The sequence below is a fragment of the Schistocerca nitens genome, chromosome 3 (genome assembly GCF_023898315.1).
Source record: "Schistocerca nitens isolate TAMUIC-IGC-003100 chromosome 3, iqSchNite1.1, whole genome shotgun sequence".
In the NCBI taxonomy this organism is placed as follows: domain Eukaryota; kingdom Metazoa; phylum Arthropoda; class Insecta; order Orthoptera; family Acrididae; genus Schistocerca; species Schistocerca nitens.
In genome coordinates this window covers 31,009,941-31,029,374 of record NC_064616.1, presented here as the reverse complement: position 1 = coordinate 31,029,374, position 19,434 = coordinate 31,009,941, and the positions used below count along the sequence as shown (strand labels likewise).

General features: G+C 44.6%; 1 protein-coding gene across 1 annotated transcript in view; it reads right to left on the bottom strand.

Annotated features, from left to right (window-relative positions):
- LOC126247968 (polypeptide N-acetylgalactosaminyltransferase 16-like) overlaps nt 1-19,434 on the bottom strand; it is a 567,635-nt gene that overhangs the window by 248,671 nt on the left and 299,530 nt on the right. The gene's annotated exons all lie outside the window — the stretch shown is intronic.

Below are 19,434 nucleotides of genomic sequence, written 5' to 3'. Positions count from 1 at the left end.
TCTTGCAAAAATGGTTCAAATGGCTCTGAGCACTATGAGACTTAACTACTGAGGTCATCAGTCCCCTAGAACTTAGAACTACTTAAACCTAACTAACCTAAGGACATCACACACATCCATGCCCGAGGCAGGATTCGAACCTGCGACCGTAGCGGTCACGCGACTCCAAACTGACGCGCTTAGAACCGCACGGCCACACCGGCCGGCCATCTCTTGCAAGTGAGTGAATAAAATCTACAGTAAACCTGATAGGAAGAACTGACACTCTTTGCTACAGTGCATATATGGGAAGGTCTAAACACGCAATGAATGAGACCGTGAACTGCCCATCTTAAGCTACACATTGCATAATACACTGAAGAGCCAAAGAAGCTTGTAAACCTGTATAATACCGCAGAAGTGCCGCAACACGACGTAAAATGGACTCGATTGATCCCTGAAGTAGCGCTGGAGGGAATTGACACCATGAATCCTGCAGGGCTGTCCATAAATCCGTAAGAGTACGAGGGGGTGGAGATCTCTTCTGAACTGCACGTTGCAAGGCATCCCAGATATGCTCAATAATGTTCGTCTCCGGAGAGTTTGGTGGCCAGCGGAAGTATTTAACCTCAGAAGAGTGTTCCTGGAACCACTCTGTAGCAATTCTTGACGGTTAGGGTGTCGCATTGTCCTGCTGGAATTTCCCAATTCCGTCGGAATGCACAATGGACATGAATGGATGCAGGTGGTCAGACAGGATGCTTACGTACGTGTCACCTGTCAGTCAGAGTCGTATGTAGACGTATCAGGGATCCCATAACACTCCAACTGCACACGCCCAGAGAGCGCTACCAGCTTGAACAGTCCCCTGATGACATGCAGGGCCCATGGATTCCTGAAGTTTCACCATACTCGCACACGTTCATCCGCTCGATACAATTCGAAACGAGACTCGTCCGACCAGACGACATCTTTCCAGTCATCAACAGTCCAATGTCGGTGTTGACGGGCCCAGGCGAGGCGTAAAGCTTTGTGTCGTGCAGGCATCAAGGTTACACCAGTGGGCCTTCGGCTCGGCAAGCCCATATGGATGATGTTTCGTTGAATGGTTCGCACGCTGACACTTGTCGATGGCCCAGCATTGAAATCCGCAGCAATTTGCGGAAGGGTTGCACTTCTGTCATGTTGAAAGATTCTCCTCAATCGTCTTTGGTCCCATTCTTGCAGGATCTTTTCTGGCCGCAGCGATGTCGGAGAGTTGGTGTTTTACCGGATGCCTGATATTCACGGCACACTCATGAAATGGTCGTACGGGAAAATCCCCACTTCATCGCTACCTAGGAGATGCTGTGTCCCATCGCTCGTGCGCCAACTATAATACCCTGTTCAGCTTCACTTAAATCTTGACAACCTGCCATTGTAGCAGCAGTAACCGATCTAACAACTGCACCAGACACTTGTTGTCTTATAGAGGCGTTGCCGACCTCAGCGCCGTATTCTGCCTGTTTACATATCTCTGTATTTAAATACGCATGCCTATATCAGTTTCTTTGGCGCTTCACTGTATGACAAAGGAGCATTGTGCGATGGTCAGGATTAAACCGCTTAACTGAAACTCGCCCACGAAATGAAAGCGCAAATTTTCCTAGATTAATGGTAGTAGTAACAACGTCACTTTCAGATGCCTAAAGGAATTTTTTGACTGGTCCACATGTCGAAGACTTCGATATTCTTTATAAGTCATTAATTTTAGCCTCACTAATCAGTTTCGGTGTATTAAAACTCTCGGGTGTCTCCATTTCACCACTTTATCTACCACTGTTCATCGCAGTGTTTTTGGTTTGTTCGAAATACTATGTGTGGAATTAATAGTATAGCAGATAACTATAATTATTTGCTTTCCAGCAGCACTCTGGTGTCCCCTTCAGTTTATTTTGACCGGTAAAGCTAGATAAGTTTTCTTCCGAACATAGATGTCCTTATGCAAGTTACTAACATTTACTTGACGTCCGGTATCAACCTGCTTCTCTTAACGGGGTGTGCCAACTCGAGTATCATTAGCGGAAGAATGAGGAGTCAGGACTGAGGTACCCTATTCTCATACATATTCCGTAAACGATGTCCTAAATTCATTTCGTTGGCTTCCACGGCCAGTTTCTGTCTGATAAAAAAGCTTTTTGGTTATTAGGTTGCCTCATTATCAAACACTAAAACAACGAAAATGCGACTTTGCACCGGTCGAGTTCAGGGCGATTAACTATTCATCATCCTGAAGAGAAGCGCTGCACAGTCGATCGAAACGTTGGAATTTTAGTTGTTTTAGTGTTTCATAATGACCCGGCCTAATAACCAAAAAGATGTTATTCAGATATCCTTGTTAACTGGTTTTGTACTATGTTAAAGACATGACGGCAGAAAGGCCAGCGCGAGTACCTGGAAGTTATACAGCGTGAAGCCAAACTCCACCGACAATATTTTGGAGGCTGTTGAGGCATATATTCTAATTAGGTGTAAGGGACTCATGGTTTCGGGCTACGCATTATAGAGTTATTGTGTATCGTTTGATTTCTTATCCTATACATCTTCTTATCTGCACTGTATTGGAAATATCTGCGCAACAGTGTCTTGTTTGGAAAAAACTTCCTCAATTCACTCACGGTGCTTGCTGCTGACAACAATATTTTCATAGACTCTTCTCCCTAAAGCTTGCATTCAGTGCTGTTCACTTCTGCCTATGATTTGTTTCTCCGGTTGTGATAGCTGCACGTTAACAGTGATACACGGCAGTATGGATAGGTTTACTGGTGAAGAGTTTGGCGACATGCATCTTGCGTGTGGATTCACTGAATGCAATGGGAGATCGGCGTTACGATATTATATCGATCTGTTCCGGGAGCGACGGGAACCACATCACCGTACTTTTGTATCTGAAACTTTTGTAATGTATCTATGCATACTGCTATGCACCATTATTAACGTACAACGAACACTGCTGGAAAAACAAACCCGAGACGGAACCGAAGAGCATTGAATGCAAGCTTCAGAGCGAAGAGTACAATGGACAACAGCAAGTACAGAGAATGAATGGAAGAAGTTTGTTTCCAAACAACTCACGCAGTGCATACCGTGGACATCTGCAATTGTTCTGCAGATATTTTCAGTGCTATACAAGTACATGGGTTCGATTCCCGGCGGGGTCAGGGATTTTCTCTGCCTCGTGATGACTGGGTGTTGTGTGATGTCCTTAGGTTAGTTAGGCTTAAGTAGTTCTAAGTTCTAGGGGACTGATGACTATAGATGTTAAGTCCCATAGTGCTCAGAGCCATTTTGAGCCAAGTACATGGGAGCAAAAAATAAAATGAAACCACCGGAACCCTTACACCAAAATACTAAGAAAATGTTCATGGAAAACCTTGGAAATTTTGTTGCTGCGGATAAGATTGACTCCGTATAAGCCGACAAGCCGAGTGCTGCATCGCGACCACGGCCCCGTAGTATGCCAGTGTAAAGTGCTTAGGGCTACAAAAGCACTTGTTCAAAAAGTAGTCTTCCACTTCAGCCACACATATACGCACAGGATGCCGAGTGTAAAGCACAATGAGGTTTTAATGCATCCTACTAAAATTAATCGCACTTTAAAGGTACTTTTCCCCACACAAGGGATGCCAAGTGTAAAGTACTCATGAAGATACGTCAAGTACAATTCCCAAGAGATGCAAATAGTTACGTTCAAATACTACACAGTGGGTTCCTGAGTATAACACTTCCCACGAAAAATATGTGCCAGGATTAACAAACAAGGTGAATTTCAGTAAATAATGTCCGTGCTCAGTGGGTCCCTGAGTATAATACTTTCCACGAATAAGATGTGCCACGATTAACAGACAAGATGAATTCCAGTAAATAATGTCCACCATAAATTTCCCTAGTGCAACGGAAGGGAACCTCTTTACCTTTCGTCTTATAAAGATGTAGCTGCCGTCCCAATTCGTTTCTTCTCCGCTGGTCGCAGGCTATGGCGTGCACGCAGTAAACAGTGCACGACGAACTGGCAATTGGGAAAGAAGTCAGTGCCATTAAAACAAATTACGGAGTATTGGGATGCCACTGGATTATATGTCTATTTATAGAAGCAAAATATCAATAAAAAGATTCTGACAGCTGAAACTCCCTGGCAGATTAAAACTGTGTGCCGGAGCGAGACTCGAACTCGGGACCTTTGACTTTCGCGGGCAAGTGCTCTACCAACTGAGCTACGCAACCACGACTCCAAACTTTAGAAGGCAGGAGACGAGGTACTGGAAGAAGTGAAGCTGTGAGGACGGGACGTGAGTCATGCTTGGGTAGCTCAGTTGGTAAACTGAATGTTGGTACAGATGCTCTGAAAAGGACATAGTCGATTTTTAATTCCCATCCTCGTCACCTTCTATTTTATGATCCATTCCTAACTCGTCTTCGGTTGCACGTTGAGTACCATATCATGCTTTCATGAGGGCTGTCGCCGAGTTCTTCTCTCATGCTCATCTAACTGAACTAAAGCTCCGTCTCTGATCTTCACACTGACTGAACGCTAACGCCGAGGATGGAATAGGATGGTACATATAATCATTGTGCTTTTTTTTTACAGAAATAATAAGCAGTTCCCCAAACGTTAAACATCAGTTCTTCCAATGATTCACACGTAACAAAACGCATTTTTTGTGAATCCGCTGTGTGCACCTGGATAATTCAATCTTACACTTGTGATCTTTATTTGAGATAATATACGAATGCATGGCTTCGCGGTGTTATGTGCTGATAAAATTCTCTCGGTCTTCCAGCCGCGTCAAGCAGTTTAAAATCCACGAGCTTTCGACTAAGTATTCCTCGACCGTTGTCTAGTGGTGGGTGTCGTGTGGTTGCTGTTGTCGTCTTTATATTCATCTACGTATACATACCTGCTGTGGAATTCACACGTAAAGGCCTTGCAGAGGGTTCATCGAACCACTTTCGACTAAATATTCCTCTACCGTTGTCTAGTGGTGGGTGTCGTGTGGTTGCTTTTGTCGTCTTTGTATTCATCTACGTATACATAGCTGCTGTGGAATTCGCACGTAAAGGCCTTGCAGAGGGTTCATAGAACCGCTTTCAAGCTATTTCCTTACTACTACACTAATTAACAGCACACTGGAAAAATAAACACTCAAATCTTTCGGCATGAGCTCTGATTTCTCTTATTTTACTATGATGATCACTTATCCCAATGTAGGAGGACATCAATAAAATAAACACATCAAAAAAAGTTTTGTATCAACTCGGTTCCGAGAGTTCCGGAAACTGTACAGAAAACTGGAACATAGATCAACATAAACATCATTTCCGCCCTTTTTATTGCTCATGAAAACCACACAGTGCATGTTGCACCACCATACAGCGAGACCTTCGGAGGTTGTGGTCCAGATTGCTGTACACACCAGTACCCCTAATATCCAGTAGCACGTCCTCTTGCATTGATGCATACCTTTATTCGTCGTGGCATACTATCCACAAGTTTATCAAGGCACTGTTGGTCCAGATTGTCCCACTCTTCAACGGCGATTCGGCGTAGATCCCTCAGAGTGGCTGGTGGGTCACGTCGTCTATAAACAGCCATTTTCAGTCTATCCCAGGTATGTCGATAGGGTTCATGTCTGGAGAACATGCTGGTCACTCGAGTCGAGCGATGTCGTTATCCTTAAAGAAGTCATTCACAAGATGTGCAGGATAGGGGCGCGAACTGTCGTCAATGAAGACGAATGGCTCGCCAATATGCTGCCGATATGGTTGCACTATGGGTCGGAGGATTGCATTCGGTATCGTACAGCCGTTACGGCGCCTTCCATGACCACCAGCGGAGTACGTCGGCCCCACATAATGCCACCCCAAAACATCGTCATGGAACGTCCACCTTGCTGCACTCGCTGGACTGTGTGTCTAAGGCGTTCAGCCTGACCGGGTTACCACTATACACGTCTCCGACGATTGTCTGGTTGAAGGTATATGCGACACTCATCGGTGAAGACAACGTGATGCCAATCCTGAGCGGTCCATTTGGCATGTTTTTGGGCCCATCTGTACCGCACTGCATGGTGGCGTGGTTGCAAATATGGACGTCGGGAGTGAAGTTGCGCATCATGCATCCGATGGAGCATAGTTTGAGTCGTAACACGACGTCCTGTGGCTGCACGAAAAACATTTATTCGACATGGTGGCGTTGCTGTCAGGGTTCCTCCGAGCCATAATACGTAGGTAGCGGTCATCCACTGCAGTAGTAGCCCTTGGGCGGCCTGAGCGAGGCATGTCATCGACAGTTCCTATCTCTCTGTATCTCCTCCATGTCCGAAAACGCCCGACTCGCTACATGTGAGCGACCATTTATAGCTGTAGTTTATGGCGGGTCATGGCCTATCGAACATAGGCCGGTGTGAGGTGGAGGTTACACCATTAAGTTAAGTAGTGGTTTAGACTTTGTATATATGTACTGTTTGTGTTTGCCTTTTTTTCGTTTATAAATGTATAGCTATGGTGTTCTTTTAATAATTGACAAAGGTCTTCTTAGGCACTTGTGGGTTTTATTGTTCTGAAGAAGGTGTAGTTATCTACGCCGAAACATAGGTTAACACTAGGTGCTATTTTCGCAATCGTGGCGGGTTTCTAGTTTTTTAATATATTAACCAACGATTGCTGACGCGCTGCGATGTTGAAGGTTCTTGTAATCAAACAACCTTGATGAAGTTCACAACTCTTCTTTTGATCTCTTTCGTTAATTCAGATTGGTAAGGATCTCAGAGCGATGAATATTACTTAAGAATTGGGCCAAAGTGCATTTTGCAAGCATCCTCCTTCTTGGGTGCGTTAAACTCCGTAGGATTTTTCCAACAGAGCTCAGTCTGGTGTCTGCATTTTCTCGGTTAGATTTACCTGGTCGTTCAAAGTCACTCATTCGGGAAAGATACTCCTGCATACTTGAAAGTCGTGACTGATTCTTGTCACTGATCGTAAATCGCATTGTCAAACGATACCGGATCTTTTCGTTTATTTAGACCTATAACATTTATTTTTGTTGAGGATCTGCTGCATCTCCTTGCAGCATGCTGTGATCATCTGAAAGTCTTTATGAAGTTTGCAACAATTTTACAGTGGCGCGACTTCCCTGTGGAAAATTGGTCGTGAACTGCGACGATCCTGTCACCCTTCCCTGAGATATGGAAGGTTTTTCTGTCACTTGTGGTCCTACCTTCCCGCTGCTAATGACATCCTGGGTTCTATTTGCTAGGAAGTCTTCACATGAAAAGAAAAAATACGAACATATCTGTTTGATATTCCATAGGCACTCTAATGTCACCTTTACGGAAGTTATTTAAGTGTGATGGACCCGTACTCGACTCATTTTCACGAGATAATAACATACGGAATTAAAGAAAAAATCTGTTCAATGTCAGTGAGTAACTTCCTAATTATTGAAGAAGCAGGGGGATAAGTAGCGTCTGAGGGCAGTAATGAAGCAGAAATTTTCTGAACAAAATAAACCAGCGTTCAGCATTCTTTGAAAACTATTGGCCTTAACAGAAAACGAGGTTTGAAACTTCCTGGCAGATTAAAGCCGTGTGACTGATCGGCACTCGAACCTGGAGCCTTTGCCGTTCGCGGAAATTTTTCTATTGACTCGACAATCAAACACAACACGCGTTTCGCCATCGCAGTTTTATTGCTGCCAGTAACCCTGTCTTATTTTCCAAACTTCACAGAAGTTCTGTATGCCTAACGGGACTAGTACTCCTCGAAGAGAGGATTTCTCCGCAATATTCGGGAAATTTCGCATCGGCGCACACTCCGTTGAATAGTGAAAATTCATTCTGGTGTACACAAGGCTATACAACTTAGGAAAAGTAAAAAAAAAAAATCTAAAATCGAGAAAAAAGCAGTTGACACAAAGCTGAGTACCGCAATAACGCTGCACAAAACTGCCACATGCTAGCCAGCGGCGCTACAATCTGCTTTAGTTATCTGAGAAGAGCAGATAGCAATTTGGTTTTGAGTCGGACGGCAGTTCGTTTCAGCCAAGGCGAAATAAGACAATTTGTATTTACATCACATTATATTGGTCTTATTCGATCGATCCCACTCAGACGTGTCTCTGGGATGTGGAATGAAGTCAAGGAACAACATTTTATTTCAGCAAAATTCGGTAAAATTACTTATTATTATGAAACATGTGGTAATAGTAATTATAAAATAACATAAAGCGCTAAGTATAAACATATCCAAGAAGACACGGTTCAGCAGAGAAGAAAGGTTTCCCCAATAGGAAGTCCCTTAATTAACAATTCAGCTCCACTCATGAGACAATCTGTAAGCTATCGCAGTTTGTTGAACACTTGAATAGTCATACATTTGATCCCTTTCTGCAATAACGTTAATGCCTTGAAGGTTTTGTAGAGGTTGATGTTAGTCGCAGAACTGCTGTATGTTCATGTCATGCATTATTTATTGAGAAAAGAGAAGCATTGGTAATGACAGAGGATGTTACCTCATAATTACTTTGTTTCGTTAAAACCGTTGACAGTGTACGAATTTTTCTGAAGAGTTTCCTGTAGAATGTCGTAGAACCAACAACACATTTAATTATTAAAAAACGCTTTTGTATTTTGAATATACTGTATCTGTGAGATGGACTTCGCCTAGAATGATCCCGTAACTCATTAATTAAGGGACATATGTAAAAGGAACTAGTTTCTTAATATTTAAATCACCTATAAAAGAAATAATTCGTATAATAGATATAAACGATCTGCAGGACTTTTTAATTCTAGTGTTGGTTTTTCCAATTAAGGTTGTGATCTTTTTGTGGTTCCAAAAACTTAACACTATCTGCTTCTAGTATTTCATTGCTTGAGTAGACTGTTCTTACAACTTGAGGTTCTCTTTGAGTAGTACTGAATTGTTTGTACTGTGCCTTGCCAAAACGGAATGCTAATCTAGTAGCCTTGAACCACATACCGCTGTTTTCAAATAGTTCATTAGCTGCTTTCCAGTAAGACGAAATATCGAACTTGTAGCTTCCGAAGCTGTAAGTCGAAGATCATTTAGACTGAGGTGACAAAAGTCACGGGATACCTTCCAGTATCGTGTCGGACCTCCCTTTGCAATCGACGTGACATGCATTCAACAACTCCCGTGCTGTAATATTGACAAATGCTGTCCCTACTGCCGTCCATAATAGCGTAGGTGTTGCCGATGCAGCATTTTGTTCACGAACTCACCTCTCGATTATGTCCCATAAATGATCCATGGGATTTATGTCGGCCAATCCGGGTGGCCAGATCATTTACTCGAACTGTCCAGAATTGTTATTCAAACCGACAGCGAACAGTTGTGGCCCGGTGACATGGACATTGTTATCCATAAATGGCTGCTAATGATCTCCAACTATTTCCAGTCAATGATCGGTTCTGTTCGGCCAGAGAACCCCAGTCCATTGTAAACACAGCCCACACCATTACGGAGCCACTACTAGCTCGCACTTGGGTCCACGGCTTCGTGGGGTCTGCGTCACACTCGAATCCTATCATCAGCTCTTACCAACAGAAATCGGGACTCATGTGACTAGTCCACGGTTTTCCATCTGTAGTGTCTGAGCGATATGGTCACGAATGCAGGAGAAGCACTGCAGGTGATGTGCTGTTAGCAAGGACACTTGCGTCGGTCGTTTTCTGCCATGGCCCATTACAGCCAAATTTCGCCCCACTGTCCGAACGGATGTGTCCGTCATACGTCCCACATTGATTGCTGCGGTTATTTCACGCAGTGTTGCTTGTCTGTTAGCACTGACATCTTTACGCAAATGCCGCTGCCCTCGGTAGTTAAGTGAAGGCCGTCGGCCACTGCGTTATTCGTGGTGAGAGGTAACGCCTAAAATGTGGTATTCTCGGCACATTTCTGAGACTGTAGATCTCTGAGTATTGAATTCATTAACGATATACGAAATGGAATGTCCCACACGTCTCGCACCAACTGGCATTCCTCGTTCCAAGTCTGTTAATTCCCGCCGTGCGGCCACGATCACGTCGGAAACCTGTCACATAAATCACCTGAGTACAAATGACAGTTCCGCCTTTTATACCTCGTGTACGCTTTACTACCTACTACTACTACTACTACGTGATCAGGCCCAGTGGACCGCACGCATCTACAAGTTTCCTCCTCCGCTGTATTCTGCCCATTGCTGCTATCCGTCATTCGTCCACATCTACTGACACTTGGTTTAAATCTTCATGGAGTCCATCCCTCCAACGCTTCTTGGGTCTCCCTGGCGGTCTCTTTCCTGTAGGTGTGAAATCCAGGAGCTTCCGAGGCCATCTGTGATCCTCCATCCAGGCCACATGGCCGGCCCACTGCATTCGTTTGGCTTTGACAGTTCCTGCAATGTTGGGCTGCTGGTATGGTTCCTCAAGCTCTTGGTTGTATCTGATCCTCCATTCCCCTGTATCTGCATCCAGAACCGGACCGAAGATCTTCCGAAGCACTCTTCTCTCAAAAACAAGGAGCTTATGGACGTCCTGTTTCCGGATACTCCATGTCTCACAGCCATATAGAACAACAGGCTGGATCAGGGTTTTGTACAGTCGAATCTTGAACTGTCTGGAGAGACAGCTTACTACCTTTACTACCGCCTTCTCTATATGTCCATATCGCTATCTCAGGAGTTTTGTCACCTCAGTGGATGTGTATCAGAAACAATAGTGGGCCGAAAATAGTACTCTGAGGTAGAACATGTCTGACTGCTTCAAATTCTGACTGCTTTTTACTTTGTGTTTGACATGAAGAGACAAAGGAAACCACGAACTTGCTGTGTCTACTAGTCCACAATATTTTAACTTTCGCACTTAGATAAGTCCATCAAAAATTATTAATTAAGAGAGAACACTGGTCGCTTTCTGGCGCTGTAAATGGTGTAAAATTGGTACCAGGCGGTCATGTGAGTTCCCACGGCTTACGTAGTAATTCACAGCAGTAAGTGGTCTCCATGTGCCTGTCGCTAGTATCGAATCAGTGCAGACGTTACGGAACGGATAACAGCAGCTATCGTGTTTAGCCATGCCCATGACCGTAGCGTGAATGAAGTTGCCCTATTCATTGGTCTATCAACGCCGACTGTCGCATGTGTTCGCAGGGAATAGTGTACCACTGGGAGTCACTTAACAAAGCGGAAGAATAGTGGCCCTGAAAATGTCCTACCCGACAAGGATCGGGGTCGAGTGTCACTTATTGTCAACAACGATCGATTTCAGTTCCGACAGGAAGTAAGGCTGTCAGTGAATTCAGATTCATCTCAACCAGTTCCCGAGCAAAAATTGCAAAAGAAGTTACACGCAATGGGCATTTGGAATTGAGTCCCTCGCAAAAGGCTGTTTCTTTTGTGACGGCCTTCGTAGCGACAACACTTCGCTGTAGAAACGGCCTACGAAGTCACCGCCACACTTTTAATAGCGGGCCGACTGGTCCGCTGGAACAGTGAACAGAAAGATGAAAACCCACACACTCGGATTAAATGAAAGTCGGTACTTATCTTTATTAACGACGATACAGAACACAGTGGTGAACATGGTCTACAGAAAACTGTCTAGTTCGAGTCGGTGCGGCTAGGTCAGCGTCGGCTGACGACAAACAACAACCCTGCTGCGATGAACACACAACTGACTAGCAGGTACACAATTCGGTGGCGAGTATACAACTGAGCGGCGAATCCAGAACTGTCCTAGCGCTCGCGACTCCAGCGCTTAAGAAGCCAGAAGCCAGCGGTGGCGCGCGCAGACTTGCGGCGATTTCCTGTATCGCTGGCGCTGCTTATGCGGACGGCGTCCGGACTTGATGCTGCCAACCTTTTTGGCAGCGGGCTCGGTTGGCATTACTGGCTAGGATATAACAGTTTCTCTCAGTGATACCGAAAGCTGCATGTCTCCAGTGGGACAAGCTGGACTGTGGATGACTGCACGACAGTAGTATCTTTCAACTGGTGGTGAAATCCTCTCTATTCAAATGATTCACCGAGCGAGGTGGCGCAGTGGTTAGCACACTGGACTCGCATTCGGGAAGAGCGTAGCGTTCCAAAGGATTGGGAAAGGGCACAGGTCATCCCCGTTTTCAAGAAGGGACGTCGAACAGATGTGCAGAACTATAGACCTATATCTCTAACGTCGATCAGTTGTAGAATTTTGGAACACGTATTATGTTCGAGTATAATGACTTTTCTGGAGACTAGAAATTTACTCTGTAGGAATCAGCATGGGTTTCGAAAAAGACCATCGTGTGAAACTCAGCTCGCGCTATTCGTCCACGAGACTCAGAGGGCCATAGACACGGGTTCCCAGGTAGATGCCGTGTTTCTTGACTTCCGCAAGGCTTTCGATACAGTTCCCCACAGTCGTTTAATGAACAAGTAAGAGCATATGGACTATCAGACCAATTGTGTGATTGGATTGAAGAGTTCCTAGATAACAGAACACAGCATGTCATTCTCAATGGAGAGAAGTCTTCCGAAGTAAGAGTGATTTCAGATGTGCCGCAGGGGAGTGTCGTAGGACCGTTACTATTCAAAATATACATAAATGACCTTGTGGATAACATAGGAAGTTTACTGAGGCTTTTTGCGGATGATGCTGTAGTGTTTTTTGGTAGGTTGGTTGGTTTGGGGAAGGAGACCAGACAGCGTGGTCATCGGTCTCATCAGATTAGGGAAGGATTGGGAAGGAAGTCGGCCGTGCCCTTTCAGAGGAACCATCCCGGCATTTGCCTGGAGTGATTTAGGGAAATCACGGAAAACCTAAATCAGAATGGCCGGACGCGGGATTGAACCGTCGTCCTCCCGAATGCGAGTCCAGTGTCTAACCACTGCGCCACCCCGCTCGGTGCTGTAGTGTATCGAGAGGTTGTAACAATGGAAAATTGTACTGAAATGCAGGAGGATCTGCAACGAATTGACGCATGGTGCAGGGAATGGCAACTGAATCTCAATTTAGACAAATGTAACGCACTGCGAATACATAGAAAGAGAGATCCTTTATCATTTAGCTACAATATAGCAGCTCAGCAACTGGAAGCAGTTAATTCCATAAATTATCTGGAAGTAGGCATTAGGGGTGATTTAAAATGGAATGATCATATAAAGTTGATCGTCGGTAAAGCAGATGCCAGACTGAGATTCATTGGAAGAATCCTAAGGAAATGCAGTCTGAAAACAAAGGAAGTAGGTTACAGTACACTTGTTCGTCCACTGCTTGAATATTGCACAGCAGTGTGGGATCCGTACCAGATAGGGTTGCCGGCCGGGGTGGCCGAGCGGTTCTAGGCACTACAGTCTGGAACCGCACGACCGCTACGGTCGCAGGTTCGAATCCTGCCTCGGGCATGGATGTGTGTGATGTCCTTAGGTTAGTTAGGTTTAAGTAGTTCTAAGTTCTAGGGGACTGATGACATCAGAAGTTAAGTCCCATAGTGCTCAGAGCCATTTGAACCAGATAGCGTTGATAGAAGAGATAGAGAAGATCCAACGGAGAGCAGCGCGCTTAGTTACAGGATCATTTAGTAATCGCGAAAGCGTTACAGAAATGATAGATAAACTCCAGTGGAAGACTTTGCAGGAGAGACGCTCAGTAGCTCGGTACGGGCTTTTGTTGAAGTTTCGAGAACATACCTTCACTGAGGAGTCAAGCAGTATATTGCTCCCTCCTACGTACATCTCGCGAAGAGACCATAAGGATAAAATCAGAGAGATTAGAGCGCACACAGAGGCATACCGACAATCTTTCTTTCCACGAACAATAAGAGACTGGAATAGAAGGGAGAACCGATAGAGGTACACAAAGTAGCCTCCGCCACACACCGTCAGGTGGCTTGCGGAGTATGGATGTAGATGTAGACGAATGTTCAAACCAGCGGCGGCCCTTTCTAATTTAGGTTTTTCATGATTTCCCTAAATCGCTTCAGACAAATGCCGGGACGATTCCTTTGAAACGGCACGGCCAACATTCTTCCCCATCCTGCCCTAATCCGATGGGACCGATAACCTCGCTGTTTGGTCCCTTCCCCGAATCAACGAACCAACCAACGAACCAACCAACGAAATGGTTCACGGCGTCGAGTGCGACGACGGCCAAATAAGAGGTTATATGTGTGGAGGATGTGTTTCAGGGCGGGCGTGCTTCTATGATGTTTCGGGGTCACGTTTTTCGTACAGTGACTTGAGTCCACTTATTCGGGTTGCCGTTAACATGAAGCATTGCAACATTTTCGGTGAGTAAGTGTTGCCCTTCCTCCTACATCTTTATGATGAGTATGGTGGACACTCCCATCTTCCACCATGGCAACAACCATGTTTACGGGGCTGAACGTATACGGTCCTGGTTGGACAAATACTCAGGTATCCTACTGCATCTCGCCTGCGCCGCTAAATCACCCTATCTTAACTTCACAGAACATGTGTGGGACGTGTGGAACGTTGCTATCAATATCCCTGGAATTTTGTATTTCTACGGAATCTAATCATAGTGAGTGCCTTCACGGGCAGAACATTGTCGGGAGTGGATTCTGTTCTTCGCAGAAGTGAGAGCATTATCGTGGCCAGAGGCGGTGTTACGCAGTATTAACATAATTTCTCCTGGAGTGACTAATTTTTTGTCCGATGTGCCTACCGTGGTTCACACGTTCAAAGTCTCAGCCAAGGGAGAAAATGCAGTACTCTCGATGTTGATCATTTCTTATTGTTTATTGAATCTAGAAAATCATATTTTATGGTAAATATATATTGTCAAGTGGACAGTAACTTTTGAAATCCAAACTATTATTAATTGAGAATATTAAGTGTCCACAATTCATAAATTTCATTGTGCACAATCTTCTCAAAAAATTTTGAAATTTCTGGTTATAATTAAATAAGTTGGTTATTGTGTACTGTTCTACACTCCAAACTTGTGTGCCAACAGAGAATTCTTTGAAACACTTTCACAGTGGTTCTCTACCGTTCAACTCTCTAACAGCGAGTGGGAAAAATGAACTCTTCATTTACGAGCTCAGATTCTCTTATTTTATTACAGTGAGCTGTTATCCCTATGCAGGTTGGATATTATAAAACATTGAGAGGAGAAAGTTGGTGACTGAAATTTCGTGAAAAGATCACGCCGCAACGAAAAACGTCTTTGTTTTAATGATTGCCACCCCAAGTCGATTACTACATCCGTGACACTCTCTCCCCTATTTCGCGACTGTACAAAACAAGTTGCCCTTCTTTGGTCTCTTTCGATGTCCTCCATCAGCCATACCTGCCAAGGATTCCATATCGCACAGAAATACTCAGCAGAGGACGGACAAGCTGTCTCTTTAGTACACCTGCCGCATCTTCTAATTGTTCAGCCAATAAAACACAATCTTTGATTTGCTTCCCCACAACATTATCTATATGATCGTTCCAATTTAAGTTGTTCATAACTGTAATTCCTAGGTATTTACTTTAATTGACATCCTTTACATTTGTGTGATTTATCGTATAAACGAAATTTAACTGAATTCTTTTGGTACTCAAGTAGATGACACCACACTTTTCCTTATTCAGAAACAACTGGCACTTCTCGCACCATACACTGATCTCTTTTTTGTGAAGAGGCTTGAAAACAGCTTATATACGGCTGTCTGGAAAATACCACTACGAAATGAGTAATTTGTTTATTTCAATTGATTAGATGCCCAATTTCATCACATGCCGCAAATGCATCGTTTGGCGGAAAAACTACGATGAGGGGCCATTAGCAGATTGAAGTGCGTCACACTCTTCTCAGGTAATCAAATGTTTGTACCGCGTTTTGAGAAGACACTGGTAAAGATTTCTTACCAGAGCTTTGGGATCCTGAATGGCCAGCCATTGATTACGACACGGAACATATTTGCTGTTTTGTAGTCTAAGTCATGGGGTCACGATCTCATTCCAACAGCGGGCTGCCCGTGCTGCAGCCACCGGAAGGGTGATATCATCGAGCACTGCGCGCTGAAAGCTTCACGAAGGTCGTATGTTTGTGTGCACCGCTCACCGCTCATCACAAGGGACTGCACAGCAACGGAAATCGATCTCTGCGCGGTCGACTTCCGAGTTAGATTGCATAGTGAAAGCTGCCGTGTTGTGGTTCGGCGAGATGCCTGAACTCATTCCCACTCAGCAACCATCAGTGAAAGGAAAGCTTAGGAAGATGCAGTGTCTGTATATGTTTTCGATTGTGGATCTTTATGCAGTCGTTAGACTTCTAGGTCCCTTCACGTGAAATCGTGTCTCCACAGGTCTCCAGAGATGTCATTCTTCATACTTGATAGGTTGGAAAACAACAGCCCACCAGTTGCAGAAATAAAAGTTTATTAACCCTTTACGATGGTTTTGACAAATACAAATTTGTCGACCTCAGAAGGGAAATAGACCTATTGAACAAATTATCACCAAACAGTTACAAATGAAAACCTGAAATGGAATCAAAGACAACAAATTAATATTTGTCGAAACCATGCCAAAGCGTTGATAATTTTTTATTCTGCAACTGGTTGGCTGTTATTTTCCAATCCTACCAAGTTTCTACGTGCACCGTTGCTGAAGCGGCACCATGTTTAAAATTCCGAAATTTCAAATTCATTCTTGATAATTGTGTACGTAGTTATGGTGGTAAACTAAGTGCCAATTGCATCCAACAATGCGACAACGCTCGATCACACTGAGCTCGTATGGTGAATGCATATCACCAACTACAACAATTCTAAGCATGGAGGAGAGAGCTCTATCCTCTAATCTGAAAACTGAAGAAAATATCTGGAATGGTCTTTGGAGCAGGAACGTGACAATACTACACACATCAAAAAAAGTTTTGCATCACCTCGGTTCCGAGAGTTCCGAAACCTGTACAGAAAATTGGAATAGAGATTAACATAAACATCATTTCCACCCTTTTTATTGTTCATGAAAACCACACATTGCATATTGTACCACCATACAGTGACTTCTTAAGTCAAGAATACCATCATAACGACCTGGAGAGCGGTGTGCTGACCCCACGACCCTCCTGTCCGCATCCTCCAAATGGTTCAAATGGCTCTGAGCACTATGGGACTCAACTGCTGAGGTCATTAGTCCCCTAGAACTTAGAACTAGTTAAACCTAACTAACCTAAGGACATCACAAACATCCATGCCCGAGGCAGGATTCGAACCTGCGACCGTAGCGGTCTTGCGGTTCCAGACTGCAGCGCCTTTAACCGCACGGCCACTTCGGCTGGCCCGCATCCTCCTCTAAGGATGACACGGCGCTAGGATGGTCCCGGTAGGCCACTCGTGGCCTGAAGACGGAGTGCTTTTTGTGCTTTTTTTTTTTGCAAATGCCAGTGTGATATACCACTGCATAGGTAAAACGGGACCTGCCATAGTGTACAAAACAAAAATGGCTTCTTGAATTAAAGCTTATTGTTGCCGAACGTAAAATGATTGTGTTTTTTCCGACATGTGAACAAATGGCATGAAAGGCTGTATTCTGTATTGTTATTTCATGTGTCTCAAGTCTTTGTAATACACACGTGCATGACAGTTTATTTACCGACACGAATTTGAACGCCAGGGACGCTTTCAAACCATGTAATTTTGTCCATTAAACTGAAAGAAATTGCTTAACATAGATGTTTTTTTCTTTGGAGTTTAAATTATCGCTTTTTCTTTACTCCAGTGACAGGCTGCTGTGATCAGTAGTTTTTGCAGCAAAATAATAGAAGTCTTTTCGATTTTGTGCAAGATGGGCTTGTATAGGAGATGTAAGATAAGTTAATACATCTGTCAGATGTATCGCCATAGACCACTGACCTCTGTACTTTGGTCATCTGTAACCGACGGCAGTGCTGTAGTTTTTTTTTTTTTCGAGTCGTTGGATGTCACAAAATAAGAGGAGGCGGGGGGGGGGGGGGGGTAGAGAGATGTGAACTGTATCTTGCAGTCGAACGTAAAAAACTATACCGATTTTGCTCATAAAACTAAAATGGACTGCGCCTAATTTCGTGAAAACAGGACATTTATTACCACTAGAATTGTGCTTGTTTTAAAACAGGTGCTCGCTTATAAGAGGTGTGTTGATGTTAAATACAACTGTTACAGTGAAATGCCTTCCTTCACAGAATGGCGCGAGTCAGCAGAAGCAACCAGTTATGGTAGAGACAGTGCAGTGCAGCTGCAGTTTTAGACAAACAATTCGCAGTCGGGGTAGCTGCCATTTATCTCACTTTGTTCTGTGGCTTATTGTGTACGTCGGCGCCGATAGCTCTGACCGCCTGGACCGCTTGGACCTCTGGCTACAGCTGGCCGCGCCTGCCTGCTGGAGTGGATTGCGAGGTGGCAGGCTGGAGGCTATGTGCTCAGCTAGGGCAGTTGGTCGCAGTGGCAGCTACCTGTTTCCCCTAGTAGAAGACGTTTCAAAAAGTAACCTGGAGAGTTCTCTGAAAGTTTGTTGTTGGCGGTACGTTTAACAGCCTGCGGGAAGCGTCCTGTTCTCGTCTTTTGTTCATCTGTGACTGATTCCCGCAGATCGGAAACAGTATATCACCGCCACTAGATGGATCTCTTTGTGGACCATCAGTGACAGGATAGAACAGGCTAGTATCCCTACCTACAGTGAGGAGACGGAGGGATGAGCGGTGACAGGGGGGAGATAGGACTCGCTCTAAGCAGGTTACTTCCTGATTGCACATTGAGGTGAACACACATGATGCTGCTTCCCCTCTCTCCTGGTGCTATCTTTTGGGGTCGGTTTGTGCAGTAGTGCCCGCATCTCGTGGTCGTGCGGTAGCGTTCTCGCTTCCCACGCCCGGGTTCCCTGGTTCGATTCCCGGCGGGGTCAGGGATTTTCTCTGCCTCGTGATGGCTGGGTGTTGTGTGATGTCCTTAGGTTAGTTAGGTTTAAGTAGTTCTAAGTTCTAGGGGACTGATGACCATAGCTGTTAAGTCCCATAGTGTTCAGAGCCATTTGAACCATTTTTTGTGCAGTAGTTCGGTTATTAACAATGACTTCCACAATCCTCAGTACATATGTTGCATTACGACCCATTGTTTACGAGTGCTGGTTTTGTTTTCATGACAACTGCTATGTGTAACTAGAACGGCGAAGCATTTCCCAACAGTTGTGGTAGCGTATATTGGCCTCTGTGAAAAATGAGCCCAGGGCTGCAGGGTGATTGTCGAGCAATGCTGTGGGAGGCGTCTGTAGCCAACTTTGACGTCAAACAGCGATAGACAAAGTCCTCTACTGTTTGCTTAAAGGTAATAGACTTATTAAGCTCCTCTCTGTCCAACACAAAAATCTCGCCAGTTGAACATATTTCCCGCCAGAAATAAAGATAGGACTGTTCACTCCAGCCTTCTTTCCACCAGCTT